General features: G+C 35.1%; 1 pseudogene; it reads right to left on the reverse strand.

Moving 5' to 3' along the window:
* Positions 1-7,926, reverse strand: part of LOC126932341 (28S ribosomal protein S18b, mitochondrial-like) — a 96,222-nt pseudogene extending 88,296 nt beyond the window's left edge.
* Between the last annotated feature and the right edge of the window lie 291 nt (positions 7,927-8,217).

Here is an 8,217-nt window from a genome sequence, read left to right on the forward strand (position 1 = left end):
GCTAATATATAATTTGGAGCCAAACATGAGAAAGTTCTATACATTATTCACTGTGCTTTTCTAGTGCCGAGACTAGGTAAAGGCATGGGAAGAAAAGTAAAAGTGCAGAAGATAAGAAGTGTCTACAAGAGAGAACCAAGCAACGCTACATTTTGAATCAATGTCCATGAAGTAGGATTTATGTCGATATACCTCATTCATTTAAAGGGCACAATTTAATGACTTCTGAAAGATGTCTACTCGTGGAGTGATCAGGATACATAATCTTTTACATTATTCTCAAAGTTTCCTCATACCCCTTTACAGTTCATCCCTCCTTCTGCTCCAAGACACAGGAAACCACCAATTTTCCTTTTGTCACTATAGATTACTTCTAGTTGTTATAATTTTATATAGATATAGTCATACAGTACATCCTAGCCTGTGTCTGGCCTCTTTCACTTAGCATATTAATTTTGAAATTTATTCACATTTTGTGGTATCAGCAGTAGTTCATACCTTTTTATTGTTGAGTAGAATTTAATCATATACAATTACATTTATTATTTTTTCATTCAGCTCTTAATAGATATTCATCATTTGATGAGTTGTTTCCAGTTCTTAGCTATCATGAACAAAGCTGCAAGGAACATTTGTATACATGTCTTTGTGTGAATATATGTTTTAATTTATGGGGCAAGATGTCTAGGTATAGAATGGTTAGGAGATGTTAAACTTTTAGATAAAACTGCCAAACCATGTTTAAGTTTCTGTATAATTTTTCATTCCTACCAGCAGTGAATGAGAATTTCAACTGTTCAACATCTTCCTCAATCCTTAGTCATGACAGTACTTGTAATTTTAGCCATTCTAATGACTGTGTGGTGGTGTCACACTGTGGTTTTATTTTTTAAATGTTTTTATTAAAATGGCTATGTTTATCAACATGGCCATTCGACATCTCAGCAACCACTTACAAAACAGAATGGAGCAGAGAGGAAAACAGCTCCCTTACCAAAGTTTTTGTGCTTCCTTAGGAATTCTTCATTGTCGCCAGCTCACTGATGTCTTCAAGAGGGTGTTTTTAATTACTTTATTCTTATTTTATCTTTTTTTTTCTGTAGAGATGGGGTATCCATATGTGGCCCAGGCTATTCTCAAACTCTGAGGCTCAAGCGATCCTCTCACCTTGTCCTCCCAAAATGCTGGGATTACAGGTGTGAGCCACTGTACCCAGCTCAGTTGTTTTTTTAAATTTTTAGTTGCCAGCTTTTCTAGATGTTCTCAGTAGAAGATCTAGCCCAAATTACTTGGTCTACCATTATTGTAAATGAAAGCCTTTATTTTTATTTATTGTACTGATGGGGGTTCCCCTATATTGCCCAGGCTGGTCTTGAACTCCTGGTCTCAGGCGATCCTCCTGCCTTGGCCTCCCAAACTGCTAGGATTAGAGGTATGAGCCACTGAAAAACTATAAATAAACACACATATAAAAATGCAAAAATGATAATTGTACAGTTCTCTAAATTTTCACAAGTGAACACATAGTGTAACCACTAGCTGGGTCAAAAAATAAAAGGGAGGGTGCTAGGTTACAATCAATATAATTTGTTGATGTGGTAAGTGATATAAAGAGAAACAGAGTGAGGGTTTGTAGAGAGTGTTATCTTAATTCAGGTACTTGGGGAAAGTCTCTCAAAGGAAAAGATGCTGGAACAGAGGATACATGCATGGAGGAATGGAGTAAGTCATTCATAAGTCTGCAATAGGAGAGCCCCAGACAGGGGAAATGGCAAGTGCAAAGACCTAGAGGCTGGAATGTGTTCTGCATGTTCTGTGAAAAGCAAAGATACTCTGTCCTTCTGCCTGAAGGACTTCCATTAACATTGTCATTGTGTGGTTCTGCTGATGAGAATTTATTTTAGTTTCTGTATATTTGAAAATATCTTTATTTTTTCTTAATATATGAAAGATATTTTAGACTTACGTGTTAACAATTTTCTTCTGTTGTATTTTAAAGATGTTGCTCCATTGTGTTTTCATTTGCATTGTTTCCTGTGAGCAATCTGATGTCTTATGTGCCTATGACCCCAATGGTATTTCCGAGATTTTTTTCTGGATTTTTCATAGTTTTGGGCTATACATTTAAGTCTCTAATTCACTTTGAGTTAAATTTTGTATAGTGTGTTAAGAGGAGATCCAATTTGAATTTTCTGCATGTGGCTAGCCAGCTCTCCCAGCACCATTTATTAAATAGGGAATTATTTCCCCATTGCTTGTTTTTGTCAGGTTTGTCAAAAATCAGTTGGTTGTAGGTGGGTGGTCTTATTTGTGAGTTGTCTGTTCTCTTTCATTGGTCTATGTGTCTCTTTTTGTACCAGCACCATGCTGTTTTGGCCACTGTAGCCTTGTAGCATGGTTTGAAGTTGGGTAGTGTGATGCCTCCAGCTTTCTTCTTTTTTGTCAGGATTGTCTTTGCTATTTGGACTCCTTTTTGGTTCCATATGAATTTGATACCTTTTACTCTATCTTGGTAAGAAGTGAAAGCCCCTCTCATAGAGGTATTCATATGCAATTCCCTGATTATTAGTGATGTTGACCATCTCTTTACGTAGTTTGGGGCCAGTTGTGTATTTTCTACGGCAAAGTATCTCTTAAAATATTTTATCTATTTTTGATAGGTGTCTTTCTCTTATTGTTATTGAGTTATAAGAATTACCCTTCTAAAGATAAATAGGTTTTAATTTTATGAAGTCAAATATATCAGGTTTTTTTTTTTTTTTTTTTTTTCCTAATGATGCTTTTTTGTGTGTGTTCTAAGAAATATTGGTCTACTCCCAAGGTTGCAAGAATGTTATCCTACATTTATTCTAGCTTTGTTTTTTTTAGCATTTGTATTTATGTATATGGTTAACTTCAATTTATTTTGGTGTATGTGTAATGTCAGAAAATGATTAATGCTCATTTTTGTTATCTCACAAATATCAGATGTACCAGCACAATTTGTTGAAAAGACTTATCTTTCCCCTTTGAATTGCCTTTGCATCTTTATCAAAAATCAATTGACCATAAATGTGTGGATCTATTCCTGAATTCTGTGTGCAGTTCCATTTATTTATGTTTATCTGCCCATTATTACTGCAGTATCTTTATTAATGTAGCTTTAAATTAAGTCTGTTGTTAAAATCAATGAAATTTAATTGAGCAAGAATTATTTCAGCAATTGCTATGTGCCTGACCAGAGTGATATGTTGTGTGAAATAAGATCATAAGATCATTTCACCCTTTTTTCTATGCCCCTCTCAACCCACTGCATATCAGCATATAAAACACAAATATACATATGTTATATTAGATAAAATTTATAGAGTGAAATTTATTTGCTAATATATTCTAAGTTTATTAATTAAACATTTAATGTGCAGTTTTTTTAAACATTTGATTTGCAAAGTTTAAGTTTGAGGCCAAAATAGAATTTTTAAAATTCTAAATATTTTTAAGAACTTGGGAGCATTTAGATCATACCTTTATGGATAAAAAGGACTTATTTTGTGATACAAGACATTAAGCTATTAACCCTGTCCTCAGTAGCAAAAAGACACACTCAGAAAAAAGAATGTGATTCAGTCATTTGCAACAATGAGGATGGAACTGGAGGACATCTTATTAAATGAAATAAGCCAGGAACAGAAAGACAAACTTTACATGATCTCTGTGGGATCTAAAAATCAAAACAATTGAACTCATGGAGATGGACAGTACAAGGATGGTTACCAGAGGCTGGGAAGGATAGTATGAGGGTGAGTGGATAAATGGGTACAAAAATATAGTTAGAATGAATGAATAAGGCCTTGTTTTAGACAACAGAATGACTATAATCAATAATAATTTAATAGTACAATTTTCACCCATTTTTCCATTTAGGAAAAAAAAGTGTAGCTCCCTGCCAGCACTCGTTTCTCAGGGCAAACAGGAAATGGCTTAAAATGACTAAAAGAATACAATCAGATTGTTTGTAAAACAAACGATAAATGCTTGAGGGAATGGATGCCCCATTTTTCATAACGTAATTATTACACGTCACATACCTGTATCAAACCATGTCACATATCCCATAAATACATATACCTACTGTGTACCCACAAAAATTAAGAATTATAAAGTATAATAAATTAAGACATAATATAAGATGCCAGCAAATTTGATAGTGAGTACAATACGGCTAGAAGCAGAGAATTTCAGAGTGGTAAGGTCATTGTAGGATAGAGTGGTTTCAAATAAAGAAAAAAATGAAGTCTTGACAGAAAAGTATAATTGGAAAGGTGAAAAAGACAGTTGAAAAGAGAAGGGTTTTGTATAAATCGTTTTAGGGTAAAATTGGGGATATGGTGGTTAGGTAGTTTGGGCATAATAATGTCAAAACACTGGTCTTATCTAAATGAATAAAATGAATGGCCTGCTTATCCTATTTTAATATATTTATAGCATATTATATAATATAGAAATAATGCTACAGGGCTGGGCACGGTGGCTCATGCCTGTAATCCCAGCACTTTGGGAGGCTGAGACGGGCAGATCATTTGAAGTCAGGACTTCAAGACCAGCCTGGCTAACATGGTGAAACCCCTTATCTACTAAAAATCCAAAAAAGTTAGCCAGGCATGGTGGCGCAAGCCTTAATCCCAGCTACTTGGAAGGCTGAGGCAGGAGAAACGCTTGAACCGGCAGAGGTTGCAGTGAGCTGAGATCACTCCACTGCACTCCAGCCTGGATAACAGAGGAAAGAAAGAAAAAGGAAGGAAGGAAGGAAGGAAGGAAGGAAGGAAGGAAGGAAGGAAGGAAGGAAGGAAGGAAGGAAGGAAGGGAGGGAGGGAGGGAGGGAGGGAGGGAGGAGGACGGACTTGGTAGTTGTGGTTCACAGTAAATTTACAAGCCTGAGAGGGTGAGCTATTACAGGGGGACTAGGGACAAAGATGCAAAAAAACAATGTAAAATCTCAGGGAGTCATCTTGTCGAACTTCACATCCAATGCAAAAAAAAAAAAAAAAAAAAAAAATCTCCCTTACAACAGCTTGGAAAATTGATGCTCCTTATTGCTTGCTCAACTACAAAGAGGTAGATACCCTACAAGATAGAATATTCACTTCCTTGTAATGTCCTCTTATCTACATAGTGCTATTACGTAGTGCCCTGTTCTTGTAACTGCTACTTATTTGTTCTGTAATTTACTACTTTTTACTACTTAGACTCTATGGGATATTTCCTTTCCCTTATAGACCCTCTGGTTTTCAAAAACAACGATCCTAACTGTATATGTCTTCTATTGGCCAGACAACTAGTCATATAACTGGTTTCCCAAACCAAGTTATTATCTCAACACTCTGCATTTTATATGTCTCTCTGAACATGTAATACAGACCTGCACTTATAACTCCGGGTATAGTCAGACCACTGCAGAGCATGGTTAAATAACTGCCTCCATTAATCAGGTGACTAAATGACTTTTAATGTAACAGGAGTCAGCAATAATTTTTTTTTTATAATACACCAAAAATATATAAATATATTTAATACACAGACATAATACATAATATGCAGAAAATGTTATATGTAATACATATTAAATACAAATATGCAGATGACCTATTATATATTTATAATATACATAAAATATAAAATGTATTATGTATTAATAACTGTATTCATGTGTATATATTCACACACACACACACACACACACATATGTTCCCTCCATCCCTTATCCTCAATTCCATTCTAATTCTCAGAGCCTTCCAATGGTAGAGATCTTTCAGACATTTTCTAAATTCTTAATCTATAAATTTAAATTTGTATTATAGTTTATCTTCAACTTGTTTTTTTCTTTTCTTTTTTTCACTTAACAATATGTCATGCACTGAGGCCTTTCAGAGGCTGGAGGGTGGAAGGAAGGAGAGAATCAGGAAAAACAACTAAGGGGTACTAGTCTTAATACCTGGGTGATAGAATAATCTGTACAACAAACCCCCATGACACAAGTTTACCTACGTACTTGTACCCCTGCACTTGTATCCCTGAACTTAAAAGTTAAAATAAAACTTAAAAATTTTTAAAAAAATTTGTTGTAGAGGTCTTTGCATATGTTTATGATAATCACATTCTGCAGTTGATCTTTATTTTGAGATAGCATAATACAGTGGAAAGGCCATAAAGTCTTGAATTACACAAACCTATTTCCTCGTTCAACTATGTGCTGGTTATGAGACAAGTATCTCAACTCTCTGAGTTCCAATTTGCTTCCTAGTAAAATAGGGCTAATACCCTCTACCTTATAGGGCTGTTATAAAGATAAATTTAGATAATATATGCACTATGACAAACATATAGTGGCTGCTGAATAAATGCTAGTGAATTTCTCTTCTGCTTTGGATATGCTTACACACAGCTACAACAAGAGCTCAAGCAGATATTGATGAATAGATTGAATAAAACAAGGCTAAGAAAAGAGCATTGGGACATGGTGCTAGACAGTTTCCACCTGCCTGATGCTGATTCATAAATTACCACCCTGGGTATGCACACAGAGGTAGGCTCACATCCATCCCGTGCACTATCAGCTAGCCCACATTGCTCTGGCTTGTCCACAAGGACAGTTGAAAACTTGTCAAATGTTTTTCTAAATTCCAGATGTATTGTGTTCGGGGCATTTCTTTCATCTAGCTGTCTGGGAGCTATATCAAAAAAGGAAATAAATTTAGTTTGTCATCTTTCATTTACAGAGATCATGCTGAGACCAAATGTTATGTGCTTCCTTTTCTGAGTGTTCACAGACCATCTGTTTTCTAATCTGGAGTAGGCATTTTGGGGAATCTACATTAGGTGCTATAATTTGGAGCATCTTAAATTTTACCTTTATGGAAGCTGAAGAATTTATTCTTCTGCAGCTTTCTGGTTTCTTCTGTTTTCTTTCTAGAATTCAAATATTCTTTACCACTCCTTCAGTGAGTGGGATACTAAAGATTAAAGATTATTATTCTTTAAAAAATCTTTTTCTTGTTTCCAGTGGATAGAATTATTATTCTTACAAAAGAAAATAGAAGAAAATTGAAGCTCTGTTTCTCTACTTGATGTCTATTGGCTATTAACATTACAACTCAAGCTGTGGTTCTATTCCATCTTTTTCATTTTATTCTGGGCTTTAAAAGCCTTAGATTGCTCTTAGTATGCTTTATTTCAGTCTATTCTGGGATTTAATCCTCTTTGTTTAGTTTTACAGTTCTAAGACACTATTTTGTATTTTTTTCTTGCTGTTTGATATATTTTCCTTTTGAAGTCATTGCTCACTGGAAAGTTTTTCTGTGGCCAAAATAATTTATTAGCTATAGTGCCACCTTTTTAACTATGATCACTTGTGATTTCATCACTTGCGTTTTATTTTTCCCCTAGAATGCCATACATCTTCCTTGATCCTTATTCTCTTATAAAGTCTCCACTCAAAGGAAAATACCTTCATTTCTCTTAGAATCTTGATACGTATTTTTCTAAACTCACAGATACTGTTCGTGAATATAAGTAGCATTCCCTACCTTGATGTGTTAGTCCATTTTCATTGCTATAAAGGAATACTTGAGAATGGGTAATTTATTTTAAAAAAAGAGGTTTATTTTGGCTCATGGTTCTGCAGGCCGTACAGGAAGCATGGACTGGTAAGGGCCTCAGGAAGCTTACAATCATGGCAGAAGGCAAAGGGGGAGAAGGAAGTCACATAGCACTGGAGGGAGCCAGAGAAACAAGAAGTATCAGGCTCTTTTTAACAAAAAGATATCTCATTAACTCACAGAGTGAGAACTCTCTCATTACTGTGAGGATAGCATCAGACCATTCATAAGGGACCCAGTCCCATGATTCTAGCATATCCCACCAGGCTCCACCTCCAACATCAAGAATCATATATTGACATGAGATTTGAGGAGAACAAACATCCAAACTATATCATTTTGTCCCTGACTCCCAAATCTCTTGTCCTTCTCAAATTGCAAAACACAATCATGCTTTCCAAATAGTCCCCCAAAGTCTTAAATCACTCCAGCATCACTCAAAAGTCTAAAGTCCAAAGTCTCACCTGAGACTCAAAGTAAGTTTCTATAATGTATGAACGTAAAAAATAAATCAAGTTATTTACTCTCAAGATACATTGGTGATACAGTCATTGGATAGATATTCCCATTCCAAAAGGAAGAA

This window comes from Macaca thibetana, chromosome 12 (assembly GCF_024542745.1).
Source record: "Macaca thibetana thibetana isolate TM-01 chromosome 12, ASM2454274v1, whole genome shotgun sequence".
NCBI lineage: Eukaryota > Metazoa > Chordata > Mammalia > Primates > Cercopithecidae > Macaca > Macaca thibetana.